Genomic DNA, 15,184 nt, shown 5'->3' with positions numbered 1-15,184 from the left:
TAAGGGCCTCGAGAGGCCTTGACGACCTATATCCAGCGCTTCAATCAGGTGGTGATGGGCATTCCAGCAGTCTACTCAGATGTGTTGGTAAATGTCTTCATCCAAGGGCTCACCGAGGGAGAGTTCTTCCTATCGCTCATTCGGCGGCCGCCGAAGGACTTTGGTCATTTCTAAAAGAAGGCCAATGAGTATATTAATGTGGAAGAAGCTCAGGCGGCAAGGAAGAAAGAGACGGTCACTGAGCCCACAATAGCATCCGAATGGCGACAATCGAGCAGTCATCAACCGCCTAAAGGGCCTAGGTCAGGAGCCCCTTCACACCAAGAGACTAAGCCACATGTCGTACAGTAGGTGGCAGCCTCTCGTCCAAGAGGCAAGGGGTGGCACAACGCACAACATCAAGGACTGCTATGACCTGACAGCTAGTAGGTCAGTTCTGCATGGATACCACCGTCGTTCATCACTTCCAAATCGGCGTCACAGAAGTCGATCTGTAGAATGAAGGAAGGAGGAGAGGACGATCGAGCCACAGCACCACCATAGGGATCAAATCCCTACTTAAGTCTCTTCCGACGGACCAGACCGTCCGCAAGGGAAGAAGAGAACCAGAATAATGCCACTCGAGGGGAAATAGGAATGATCGTTGGAGGGTCGACCAGCGGAGATTCTAACCAAGTAAGGAAGTTGCATGCTCAGCAGCTCGAGATACATGTTGTTGGTTGTAGCAAGGAAAAAGTTGAGGGACCCGAGATTAGCTTCGGGCCTAAGGATTTAGAAGGAGTGGAGGTCTCCCATGATGATGCCTTAATCATCCGAGCAGTAATTGCCAATTATACAGTCCATTGAATTTTTATTAATATAGGGAGCTCGGTAAATATCATATACCGGAAGCCATTCGACCAATTACAAATTGACCGGAATGAATTGTTGCCAATGACGACTCCGCTCTATGGCTTCACGGGCGACAAAGTGTTGTCGATCGCCAGATCAAGTTGGTCATCTCACTTAGAGAAAACCCCCTAAAGCGGACAAGGACCACAAATTTCATAGTGATAAACGCGCCCTCAGCCTACAACATTATTTTGAACCGACCGACACTCAATGAGTTTTGAGCGGTGGTGTCCACCTATTGGCAGAAAATCAAGTTTTTGGTGGGGGACAAGGTGGGTGAGGTCAAAGGAGATCAGCAGGTCGCTCGGCGTCGTTAAGTCGAGATGGTTAGAATGGAAGCACGAGCCAATTGGAAGACACCTCGCTAGAGGTGAACCCCATCACTACCCCCCCCCCCCCCCCCAACGCGCATGCGCGCTAGTCTACGAAGAGAAAGAAGAAGTTCAGATCCACCCTAACCGGCCAGAAACAACTACTTTCATCGCTGTTGATCTAGAGGGTGAGAAAAAGACGGAGTTGATAGCCTGCCTCAGATAGAATCACGACATGTTCGCTTGGTCGACACATGAACTTTCTAGTATTTAGCCAAGTGTGGCTCATCACGAATTACACGTCCGACCGGACGCTCGCCAATGAAACAAAAGAAAAGGGACTTTAGCACGGAATAGAACTTGGTCATCCGAGCGGAGATAGAGAAATTACTGGAGGCCGGTGACATACGGGAGGTACAATTTCCGAGCTGGCTTGCTAACATCGTACTGGTCCCCAAGCTGGGCGACAAATGGAATGCCTGTATACACTTCCGCGACCTAAATAAGGCATGCCCAAACGATTTCTATCCGTTGCCCCGGATAGATCAGATGGTGGATTCTACGGTAGGCTGCAAGCTGATCTGCATGCTCGACGCATATCAAGGTTATCACCAAGTGTCGCTCGCCTGAGAAGATCAAGAAAAGGTCAGCTTTATCACAGTCGATGGAACATTGTGCTACAACATCATGTCATTCGGACTAAAGAATGTCGGCGCCACCTACCAGAGGCTCATTAACAAGGTGTTCCGACGGTAGCTCGGCCAAAACATAGAGGTATATGTCGACAATATATTAATAAAATCTCCAAGAACTGTTGATCTCTGCACAGACATCAAGGAGACCTACCAAACTTTGAGGGCATATGGAATAAAGTTGAACCTGAACAAGTGTCTGCTCGGCGCCAAGAGCAGTCGATTCCTAGGATATATCGTCACCGAGCGGGGGATCGAGGCGAATCCGAGCAAAGTTAAGGCTCGACAAGATATGTCACTACCACGCAACTTGAAGGAATCACAACGGCTGACCGGGCGCATTACTGCTCTGTCTAGATTCATATCCAAATCATCTGACCAGAGTTTACCATTCTTCTGTTGGGACCGATGTGCCCACTAGAGAGGGGGGGGGGGGGGGGGGGAATAACAGCTCGTCGGTTGCGTCTTGATGATGATATGAAGTGGAAATAAAATACAAGACTCACACAACGCTAACAAGTAGATTTACTTGGTATTCACCTTAAGAAGAGGTGACTAATCCAAGGATCCACACACGACACGCTATCTCCACTAAGAACAACTCCTTGGTCGTAGCCGGAGGTGGAGAAGCCTCGTATAAACTCACACAGCAACACAAACAAAAATTACAAGAAGAGAATGCAAGAAGCAAATGAAAACACTACTTCTTCTTGCTTACTTGTTGCTTGTTGTTGCCTCTTGAATTTTGGAGAAACACCTCCAATTGCCTTCAAGACTGGCAGTGAATGCTGGAGACTGTCGCTGAAAATCGCAGGAAGAAATCGCAAAGATCTAGCGAAGAAAACACTCCGCCCAGGCTATATACAGTGCCTCCAATCGATTGAAATCAACCTCAATCGATTGCCACGTCAGCACCGCTCCATCGCAATCGTCCATCACCTGCATCCTGCGCAACGATCACTTCCCAATCGATCGGCCGATCGATTGGGACTTCCTGAATCGATCGCTCGATCGATTCAACGCCTTTCTGTGCTCTCGCGTCGCATGAGCAATCGATCGTTCAATCGATTGGCAGCTCCCAATCGATTGCCCGATCGATTGGAAAAGTCTTTGTGCTCGCGATTTCACATCCCAATCGATCGGCCGATCGATTGGGCCTTCCCACAATCGCAGCACAGTCCAAATCGATCGACCGATCGATTTGGACCCTGTTCAATCGATCGCCCGATCGATTGAACACTCTGAACTTGACTCAAACTCAAGTCCAAAGTCCCAAACCCAACTTCCAGTCAACCGTGACCTGTTGGGTCTCCATGCCTAGAATTTGGCCACACCCGACCATCCTCGAACTAGCCTTCTAGCCTCCTCCATCAGCCTTGCGTCCCTCGGATATCTCCCCATCGTTCACGCCTTGCCTTCAGGAGCTTCTTTTGGCCTCATCCTAGTTGTCGGGTCTTCCTTGGCAAGTCATACCAAGACTTACCTTGCCAAGACCACATGCTTGGATTTACACCCTTTGCCAAGATCACACTTAGACTTTCCAATTGTCTGGCTTCTCACCAGGACTTTCTCCTTTGTCAAGATCATACTTGGACTTTCCAACTGCCTAGCTCCTAACCAGAACTTTCCACTTGCCTGGCTCCTCACCAGGACTTTCCAATTGCCTAGCTCCTCACTAGGACTTTCTCCTGCCTAGCTCCTCACTAGGACTTTCCCGTTGCCTGACTCCTCACCAGGACTTTCCCTTGCCTAGCTCCTAACTAGGACTTTCCCGTTGCTTGGCTCCTCACCAGGACTTTTCAAATGCCTAACATCAAGTTAGGATTTTCCCAGTCAAGTCTCCTGTCAACCTTGACCTGCTTGACTTGTATTCTCATCAACCTGGTCAACCCTTTGACCATCTCCATAACCAGACGATTGCTCCAACAATCTCCTTAATTGTCAAATATCAAAACTCAAATTCTGACTCATGTTTGACTTAACTCAAGCTTAGTCAAACTGGTCAAACTTGACCTAGGGAAATTGCCCCAACAATCTCTCCCTTTTTGATGTTTGACAATACCTCTAAGTTAGGCTAAATCTCATAGCCTTAACCTTTTCTTTATACCAAGGCTAATTCCCATAGCTTTAACCTTTTCTTTATCACAAGGTTAAATCTCATAGTCTTAGCCGCTTTTTTACACCAAGGCTAAATCTCATAGCCTTAATATCTTCTTTATCATAAGGCTAATTCCCATAGCCTTAACTCCATGATAAAGCATGAATGAAGGTTTCCTTCATCCTCTCCCTTTCCTAGAGGGCAAACTCCCCCTGCTTGGGATGAAGGCCTAACTTAACCTTCCATTCCCCCCCTTTGTCACACATCAAAAACTGAAAACAAACTCGTCTCCATAAGAGTTAACTTCACGTTGTTTAGAACCTCATATGTTGTTAACAACCCCACAATGAAGATTGCATATTCTTCATTGCCGCCTAAACTCCCCCTTGAGCTCTACTTCACTTCAAAATGCTCATCCCAGAGCATGCATCAACTTCCCAATGAAACTCCCATTCATTGTATTCAATGCTCCCCCTTGAGTAGTAATCTTCTTCTCAATGTTCATCCAAGAACATTTTTCACTTTACCAATGAAGGTCTGATCCCCTTCATTAATCCAATGCTCCCCCTTGAGCAGTAATCTACTCCACAATGCTCATCCGAGAGCATTTATCACCCTAGCAATGAAGATAACCAATCTTCCATTGTTACCCAATACTCGACCTTGAGTATTATCCATCACGAAGGTTTAACCCCCTTCCAAGGTTCTTGAAAGTGAATTTTCATGCATTCAAGGAGTAACTCCCCATAAAAACATGGTCAAACTTCTGTCATTGCACCAACAATGACTTGGAGTTCCTAAATAATTAGGAAAACCAAACCTTGAAGTTTTGAGGTTCCAAAATTTGAAATTGAAACTAAACCCCATCCTAAACTTCACCTGGATTTATCTTAACCAATCCATACTTGTTTTCATAAAAAAAAAACTCCCCTTAAATGTATACAAATGTATTCCAAGGGATTTGGAATAGCTATTGAAACTTGAAGTGGCTTAAAGTGTTGAAATCAGGCTTTTCAGACCAAAATCAGACTTCCCAATCGATTGAAGTTGGGACTCAATCGATTGAAATCACTTCAATCGATCCATTGATCGATTCCGCAAGCTACTGCTCGCAGAAATTCCTTCTGAATTGATCGGCTGATCGATCCAGCCTGTGTCAATCGATCGGCTGATCGATCCACTAACTCTCTGTTCACGGGAATTAGCTTCCTAATCGATCGGCTGATCGATTAAAACCATCCCAATCGATCGGCTGATCGATTGGGTTTCTGATTTTCTGAAATTTAGTTTCAGCGAAATTTAGAAACTCCTAAAAAATTCTACAAAATTATACAAATCATGAAAATTCATGCAGATACTTTTTAGGGTATACTCTATCAAGGAAAAATAATTTTCTATGAAAATACTTTCTATTTTCAAAGATTGACATAAATTTGAAAACTCTTGAAAATTTCAATATTTTCTCCTAGTTTGTGTCTAAACTTTCAATGATGAATACTATCAAAAGATAATTTTCACCAAGGTTTTCAAAAGCATTTTAAAAATATTTTAAAAACCAATATCCACTCATGTTCTTTGGGCTCAATGCACATGACTTGTACATTAGCTTTCCCAATGATTGAAAAATACATAACTATGTGTTTTGATGAACATAAAACTCAACATCTTGAGTTTTGTTCACCATCCTAACATCTCACTTGTATCTAATGTATACTAAAACACATACAAGTCACCTTATGGTTCTTTGTGAGATGTATATTTGGTTTTGCCCTAAACTAAGGGATCATGCATAACTATCTAGGCATTATGAAACTTATGATCATCTACCTAGGATGTCACTTGGTGTCATCCCACTTGTTGAGATATTTACCATTCATGATAAATGTCTTTTGTCCTTAATTACAAGGAAATTAACATAATGCATGATGTTACATGACATACATCAAAATGAGCAATTTTCAAAAGGAAAAAAAAAACGCTATAGCTACATGATGTATGTATGGCATGACATGGTATTTTTGTGTTTTCATACTAAAAATGAATGCAACACATGATGTCATGACATGTGATAAACAATCAATCATGACACTTTAGCATATATAAAATATACCTAGATAGACTATCTAAGTATCCTTAATCCCTTAGTTAAGCCTTTAAATTCTAATCCTAGATTGCCTATTGAAGAAATGTCACAACCCAACTTGGCATGTCTTTTACCCTTTCCTGTTTGTGCCAATTGAAATTAAAAATTAAATCCTCAAATTTTATTTGGCACATTTTACTCTTTCTAAGAATGACAATTTGGATTAAGGTTTATATTTCCCTTAATTCCATAAGAAAATGCCAAATTCCCAATTTGACATTTCTTTTGCTTCTCTCAAGTGTGTCAATTTAAATTAGATTCAACTCCTCAAATTTTGACACATTTTAATCTTTCAAAGAGTAACACTAATAATCCTTCTCATTTTCAAAGGTTAGTAAAACCTTGAAAATGCTCTCCAAGTGCCAACTTTATCAAGGTTGGGTTGACTACCCTTCCAATTAGAGTTGACACTCTCTAAACCCATCTAGGGTGTAGAGAATATGCTCCTAGGAACCCAAAACCTATTAGTACTCCTTGGATGCTCTAGGTACTCACTAGGGATGACTTCCCTAGATACCTTCCTAAGGACCTTTCTAGGCTTCTTAGAAGTCTTGGTCACCTCTACTAGGTCACTTCTAGGAATAACTTCCCTTGTAACCTTTTTTGTGACTTTGTTAGACTTCTTGGAAGTCTTAGTCACATTGGTCTTGTCAAAAGAATCTTTAAGGATTCCTTCCCTAGTATCCTTGACTTGACCGCTACACCTAGGGTTGGTCCTATAGCTATATGGAACCCTATGAAAAGAGGTCACATCCTTCTTGACTTTAGGTTTGTATCCCAAACCCCTATAGCCATTGGATGGCTCTTGTCTAGCTTTTCCTAGGTTATGCTCATTTTGACCCCTAAGCATGTTTTCCATTCTTGCTAGAGTCATTTCTAAATTATCAAGTCTTGTCCTCAAGCCTTGATTTTCACTCGATAAATCTCTAGATTTTGATTTTTCCTTAAATTCTTGAGCACTTCTATTCTTAGGCATATATCTAAAATCCTTGGTGTTATTACCTAAGTTGTTATTTACCTTCCTAATCTTAGGTGTGGTAAATCTAGCATGAGGAGGAATATATTTATCCTTAAAGCCATTATGCCTCCTATTCTCATGATAAATAGCATTAAGATGATAAGAATTATTTCTATCATACTTTTTTATCATGTGTCAAAGAAATAGATTCATTAAATGATACCTTGGTTTTTTACTTTGGAAGCTCCCCCTAGACTTGTGCTTCCTCTTTTGACTTTAGTTGTTTTCTTCCCTTTTGAACATTGGTTTCGATAATGCCCATTTTGATTGCATAAGAAACACACAATGTGTTCCTTGCTCTTCTTTGTTGTGGGGATTGTCTCCTTGGGCTTCTCCTTACCCTTAAATACTACTTGGCTCTTCTTCTTCGCCAACTTAGGACACTTGCTCTTGTAGTGCCCATGCTCCCTATACTCAAAGCAAATGATATGGTTTTTATTTTTTACAATTGAAGTTTTTATACCTTTGTTTGTAGGGATGATGTTTGATTCTCCATTTGATGTAGCTTGAATTATGGAGGTTATATCATCTTCTTCTTCTCCTCCTTTTGAGGATGTGGGCGCATCCACCTCTTCAACCCTTGAGGATGTGGATGCTTCCACCTCTTCCTCTCTTGAAGATGTGGATGATCTCTCCTCATCTTCCTTCTTCTCCTCTTCTTTTTCTTCCTTGAATGTTGCACTCATGTCAACATCCGATTAGTCCTCCTCTTCTTGGACCAATGAACCCTTCTCCTTGGTTCCTCTACTCCTTGGAATTGTGATGGGTCTTCATGATATGCAATGATCTTTTTTCAAAGATTACATGCACTTGTGCATTCACTTACACTCACAATGATATTAGAAGGTAATAAATTTAACAAGATTTTTGTTACCTCCTTATCTGCCTCGGCTTGCTCCCGTTGCTCCTCGCTCCAATGTCAAGGTCGGAGGCGCTTCCCCTTTTTATCTTTAGGAGCTTCAAATGGGTCTTCCAATGCAACCCATTGGTTCTAATTCATTTGAAACCATGTCTCCAACCGCGTCCTCTAATAATTGAAGTCTTCTTTGTCGTACGGAGATGGAATTCGGATATCCCATCCGAGCGGTCCTTCAATCTCCATATTCTTCTTCCTCTAGCTTCTTGCTCTCTTGGAGGTTAGTCCGTAGAAGAGCGACCTCGCTTTGATACCAATTGTTGGGACCGATGTGCCCGCTAGAGGGGGTGAATAGTGGCTCGTCGCGCGCTCGTCGTTTACGTCTTGATGATGATATGCAGTGGAATTAAAATACAAGACTCACACAATGCTAACAAGTAGATTTACTTGGTATCCACTTCAAGAAGAGGTGACTAATCCAAGGATCCACACACGACACGCTATCTCCACTAAGAACAACTCCTTCTCGGTCGTAGCCGGAGGCGGAGAAGCCTCGTACAAAATCATACAACAACACTGTTGGTGCAACCTTAGGTCAAGGTTGACCTGGTTGATCAGACTCGAGTTGACTTGACTCGAGTTATGTTTTGATGTTTGACGAGTTATGACGATGTTTGACGTGAACAAAAAAGTTGTATCTTGATGTTTGACAAGGATACAAGCTTGGGAGATTGTGGGTGCAACTCGTGGTCAAGGTTGACCCGAGGTGAGTTGACCTGACTCGGAAAAGTCCAAGCAGGGAGCTTGGCACGGGAGAAAGTACAAGTATGGAGACTTGGCACGGAGAAGTCCAAGTATGGAAGCTTGGCACATGGGAAGACGGAGAGGGCTTGGTAGCTCGTTCTCCGGACTGTGGTCAGAGAAGGCTCGGTAGCTCGTTCTCTGGATCGGATGTGGAAAGTCCTGGTGAGTGAAGCCAGGTGAAAATCCTAGCGAGTGAAGCTAGGTGAAAGTGGAAGTCCTAGTGAGTGAAGCCAGGCATTCGGGAAAGTCCTGGTGAAGGCAGTTGGAAGTCCCGTGAGTGAAGCCAGATTGGAAATCTGGTGAGTGAAGCCGTAAAACCCTAGTAAGTGAAGCTAGGTGAAAGTCCCGGTGAGTGAAGTCGGGCAGGAAAATCCAGATGGATCAAGGATGATCGGACATCCGTGTTGGGAAGTCTAAGTAGATCAAGGGTGATCGATACTTGGCACGAAGAGGAAAGCCCAAGTGGGTCAAAGGGATTGACCGAACACTTGGTGGAGAATTCTAGCAGTCAAGGAGTGACCGGATGCTAGAATGATGAACCAACAGTCAAGGTTGACCGGATGTTGGTGTAGAAGCCTGAGGTTTAGGGTCAGGGTAGTTGGATCGGTCGGGGACCGATCCGGATACATCGATAGCCCGACGGTCACCGCACCGATCAAGAACCATCTAGTAGCCTCATCAGGTTATCTGATCGGGAGACCGATCGACAACCATCGAGGCGCAGAAGTTCGGAGAAGAGAAGCCCGATCGGTCTACGAACCGATCAGAGGTTCCCGATCGGTCCATGGACCGATCGGGGACCAAAGGTAGGAATGGATCGGTCCGTGGACCGATCCACATGGAGCCTGATCGGTCCGCATCGATCAGTACTAGCCGTTGCGACGCAACGGCTAGATTTTTTCTGTGTTTCTTCATTTTCTTCGCAGGTTATAAAAGGAGGGCTGCTGCTGCGAGCCCCCCCCCCCCTCCTTCTTCCTTCTTCTTCTTCCTTGGTTTTAAGCTTCTGCTTCTGCTTGCTTCCGAAGCTTCGCGTGAGCTTCCAGTCGTCGATCAGCTGCTGCAGTTGGGTTGTGAAGTTGCTGCTTCATCGCCTCCGGTCGACAGAGAAGGCAAGTGAGTGTTGCATTCATATTGTTGTTTGTATTTGCTTCTTGCTTTCCTTGTACTCCTTTCTTGTTGTTACAAGTATTGTGGCGAGGTTTCTCCACCCACAAGGAGCATTTATTAGCCGGTTCTCCGGGGACTCATCCACCGACGGATTGATAGGCTTCGTCCACCTTACGGACACGCCGAGGAGTAGGAGTTTATCTCCAAACCTCGTTACATCGGTTTGTTTGAGGTTTGTCTTCTTTCCCTTTCGTTTCTGTGTTTATTTTCCGTTGCGCTAACACGTTTTGTAGAAAGAAACGACGATTTGGGGTCGGCTATTCACACCCCCCTCTCTAGCCTCCGTACGAAGGATCCTAACAAGTGGTATCAGAGCGAGGTTGCTTTTCGTCGGATTAACACCCGAAGGAGCACAAGCTAGAGAATGGATCGACTCGGAGAAGACATCACGTTTCCACCATTCTACGAGTGTTGCGACTTCGCGTATTGGAAGGTAAGAATGAGGTATTTTCTTATGACTAATCTTGAAAATTGGAGTTGTGTTCAATTAGGTTTCAAGTCTCCGATGGACAAGAAAGGAGAAACCCTAGAGAAGAAGGAGTGGACCAAGGAGCAAATCCACCAATCAACCATCAATGATGAGGTAATGAAAATCATTGAATTTTCTTTACCTAATGATATATTGTGTAAGATAGGAGGATACAACAATGCCAAGGAGTTGTGGAACAACTTGGCAAAGTTCCATGAGGGGAACTCCACTTCAAGCCATGAAGAGGAGTCAAGTGAGCCAAGTAGCTCACATCATGGAGGAGAGGAATTAGAAGTTGAGGGTTACTCAACATCTAAGGAAGAAGAGGAGGAGAGTTCTTCTTCAAGAATGGAGCAAGAGGAAGAAGCTTCTACCTCCGGAAGGGATGAAGAAGAGAGCATTCATCCATCCTCAACCCTAGGTAACTCAAGCAATTTAAGTTCAAATAAATTGCATATAATGTGCTTTGAGTGTAGGGAATTTGGGCACTACAAGAACAAATGTCCAAAGAGGATTAGAAAGACTCCACCGGCGCCAAAGGTCAAGGAAGCCGGAGTCCCGACACGCAAGGGCAAGGAACACGTGGTGTGCTTCCAATGCAAGCGAAGGGGACATTATCGGAGTCAATGTCCGAGGGGGAGGCAATCTCACAAGGACAAGAGACCGAGCACGTCGATAGGGGGAGCTAAGGCAAACCCTAAGGTAACATTTAAGGCACATTCTTGCAATAATAATAAGACTCATGCTAGTAGTTTTATTGCAATTGTCAAGAATGATAAGCATGATAATCTTAGGAATCGATATATGTGCTTAGGTGCCAAGCATGTTAGTCTAGGTAAGGACAATGCTAGAAATGATAACACTATGATTAACTCATCTAAGGTTAAGGAGAACCTAGGTAGAAATCCCAAATCATCTAGACATATGCCTAGAAATACCTCAAGGAATAATGATAAATTAAAACTTGAGGTATTAGAGAAGGAGAATCAAGTCTTGAGGTCAAGACTTGATACTTTGGAAAAGGCTCTTAAGAACTTAGAAAAGTCAACTCTAGGGTCTAAGGGTCAAAAACCCAAGTCAAAGGACAAGAGAGGTTTGGGTCACAAACCTAAGTCCCAAGTGGTCAAGCCCACTTATCATAATGTTCCATTCGATTATGGAACAAAATCTAGGGCTAGGAAGACCACCACCAAGGTCACAAGGGGAGTCACCCCTAGAGTTGATCTTGATGAGTCCCAAATGACCAAGGCTTTAAAGCCTAAGAGGGTCATTAGGAGGGTTGCTAGGGAAGTTATCCCTAGTGAATATTTAGTGAACCCAATGAGCTCAAATATGTATTGGGTACCTAGGAGCATCTTCTCTACCCCATAGATGGGTTAGAGAGTGTCAACTCCGATTAGAAGGGTAGTTAACCCAACTTTGAGGAAATTGACACTCAAGGAGCATTTTCAAGGTTTTTGGGAATCTTTGAAAATGAAATGGAACAATCATTAATATTTACTCCTTGGAAGAGTAAAATGTGCCATCATGGAAAGTGATGATGTTAATTTCAATTGGCACAATTTGGGAAAATCTAGAGAACTCTTGAGGAAAATGAAACATGTCAAGATTTGAGGATAAATTTGATCTTTAAGTGGCATGAATGAATCTAGAGTTCAAGAAGTGTCAAAATTAGGATTTTGGCATATTAGGGCAATCAAGGGTTAAAGCTTAAGTATTAGCTAAGGCTAAGGATACTTAGATAGGTAATCTAGGTATGTCTTATTCATGCTAAATCTTGCCATGATTGTTTGCCCTCACATGTCATGACATCATATTTAAGTTTATCTTTTGAAATGTCATGATAATGCTTAGGTTAGATTTATGTCATGTTTATTTAAGTTTAAAACTTTATGCCATGACATCATGACATTGGCACATGCTTCTATTTATGATATTATTTCATGTCATGTCATCATCTCTTGCATTAATAATCAATGAAATTGATTTAAGGATAAAAACACAATTTGATATTGAGATCAAATTGGTGTTTAGAAAATGCATGAGAACTTAGCCTAAGATAACCTAAACCCATATCTCACATCAAAATTGACTTGGATGTGTTTGATACACTTTAGATGTGTGTGAGATATTAGGATCATGAGTTAGGATCAAGGTGCATAGTTCTTGTACCTAGATGAGACTAATTCAAGAAGGAGGATCATAGGGAAAATTTATGTACAAGTCATGTACATATAGTCCTAAGATTATGGTCCTAAATTAAAGGGTTAAAAATCATTTCAAAATTGATTTGAAAAACCTTGATGAAGCCATTCTAGTGATAGCATTCATCATTGAACATTGTGATACAAAGTTTACTTAACTTTGAACTATTTCAAAGTCTTTTGAACTTTGTATCAAGATTTGAAAATGGAAGTTATTTTCATCTAAAATTATTTTTCCATGATAGTATATGGTATGAGGAATGTATCCTCAAAATTTTACGATTTTTGGAATTTTCTGTAATTTTCTGTGAGTTTCTGAATTTCTCCCGGGGAGAAAAATCAGAAATCTCTGATTTCAGAGGCTGGATCGGTCACCGGACCGATCCAGAGAAGTCCTGATCGGTCTGGTGACCGATCAGTGACGATCCAGAAAGCGAGGATCGATTTGGGAATCGATCCAAGGGGTTTCTGATCGGTCTGGGGACCGATCAGTGCGTGCCGAATTTCTGATTTTCAGCAGGTGTCTGAAATTTCAGTTTATGGGAGTTGAGTTTTTGACCACTAAAGGTTTGAAACTCTCCAAGACATTGTTGGTGCAATGGTCAAGGGGGAGTTGACCTTTAGGGGGAGTCTTACCTAATTGTCAAGGGGGAGTTGACTTTTAGGGGGAGTTTTTACTTCTTAAGACTTTTGAGGATTAGTGATAAGGAATTGTCACTAAGTTGAGTGTTGAGTTTAGTATCAAGGGGGAAATTAAGGGTTTCAATGAAAGGTATGAGACTTTCATTGGGAAGAAACTCTTGACCTTGATTCCCTCTTTTTGATGTGTGTCAAAAAGGGGGAGAGATGTCCCAAGGGGGAGAATGGGAGAATGTTTTGGAAAACCTAAGTTAGGTTATCGGATTAACCTAACTTGTTTATGGGTTTTGTCAAACATCAAAAAGGGGGAGATTGTTGGTGCAACCTTAGGTCAAGGTTGACCTGGTTGATCAGACTCGAGTTGACTTGACTCGAGTTATGTTTTGATGTTTGACGAGTTATGACGATATTTGACGTGAACAGAAAAGTTGTATCTTGATGTTTGACAAGGATACAAGCTTGGGAGATTGTGGGTGCAACTCGTGGTCAAGGTTGACCCGAGGTGAGTTGACCTGACTTGGAAAAGTCCAAGCAGGGAGCTTGGCACGGGAGAAAGTCCAAGTATGGAGACTTGGCACGGAGAAGTCCAAGTATGGAAGCTTGGCACATGGGAAGACGGAGAGGGCTCGGTAGCTCGTTTTCCGGACTATGGTCAGAGAAGGCTCGGTAGCTCGTTCTCTGGACCGGATGTGGAAAGTCCTGGTGAGTGAAGCCAGGTGAAAATCCTAGCGAGTGAAGCTAGGTGAAAGTGGAAGTCCTGGTGAGTGAAGCCAGGCATTCGAGAAAGTCCTGGTGAGTGAAGCCAGGCAGTTTGGAAGTCCTGGTGAGTGAAGCCAGGTAAAAACCCTAGTAAGTGAAGCTAGGTGAAAGTCCTGATGAGTGAAGCTGGGCAAGGGAAAATCCAGATGGATCAAGGATGATCGGACATCTGGTGTTGGTAAGTCTAAGTAGATCAAGGGAGTGATCGGATACTTGGCACGAAGAGGAAAGCCCAAGTGGGTCAAAGGGATTGACCGAACACTTGGTGGAGAATTCTAGCAGGTCAAGGGAGTGACCAGATGCTAGGAATGATGAACCAACAGGTCAAGGTTGACCGGATATTGGTGTAGAAGCCTGAGGTTTAGGGCTGGGAGTTTGGATCGATGGGGACCGATCCGGATACATCGATAGCCCGATCGGTCACCGACCGATCAGTAACCATCCAAGATAGCCTCAGAGGTTATCGATCGGTGCGGAAACCGATCGACAACGATCGGAGGCGCAGAAGTTCGGGAGAAGAAGCCTGATCGGTCTACGGACCGATCGAGAGGAAGCGAAGGTTAGGGAATGGATCGGTCCGTGGACCGATCCACATGGAGCCCGATCGGTCCAAGCCGTTGCGACGCAACGGCTAGATTTCTTCTGTGTTTCTTCGTTTTCTTCGCAGGTTATAAAAGGAGGGCTGCTGCTGCGAGCCCCCCCCTCCTTCTTCCTTCTTCTTCTTCCTTGGATTGAAGCTTCTGCTTCTGTGCTCTGAGGTTCTGAGCTTTGTTGAGCTCGCTTCCGAAGCTTCGCGTGAGCTTCCAGTCGTCGATCAGCTGCTGCAGTTGGGTTGTGAAGTTGCTGCTTCATCGCCTCCGGTCGACAGAGAAGGCAAGCGAGTGTTGCATTCATATTGTTGTTTGTATTTGCTTCTTGCTTTCCTTGTACTCCTTTCTTGTTGTTACAAGTATTGTGGCGAGGTTTCTCCACCCACAAGGAGCATTTATTAGCCGGTTCTCCGGGGACTCATCCACCGACGGATTGATAGGCTTCGTCCACCTTACGGACACGCCGAGGAGTAGGAGTTTATCTCCGAACCTCGTTACATCGGTTTGTTTGAGGTTTGTCTTCTTTCCCTTTCGTTTCTGTGT

The sequence above is a fragment of the Zingiber officinale genome, chromosome 2B (genome assembly GCF_018446385.1).
Source record: "Zingiber officinale cultivar Zhangliang chromosome 2B, Zo_v1.1, whole genome shotgun sequence".
In the NCBI taxonomy this organism is placed as follows: Eukaryota; Viridiplantae; Streptophyta; class Magnoliopsida; order Zingiberales; family Zingiberaceae; genus Zingiber; species Zingiber officinale.
The sequence above is the reverse complement of the archived record's forward strand: the minus strand, read 5'-3'. Positions refer to the sequence as shown.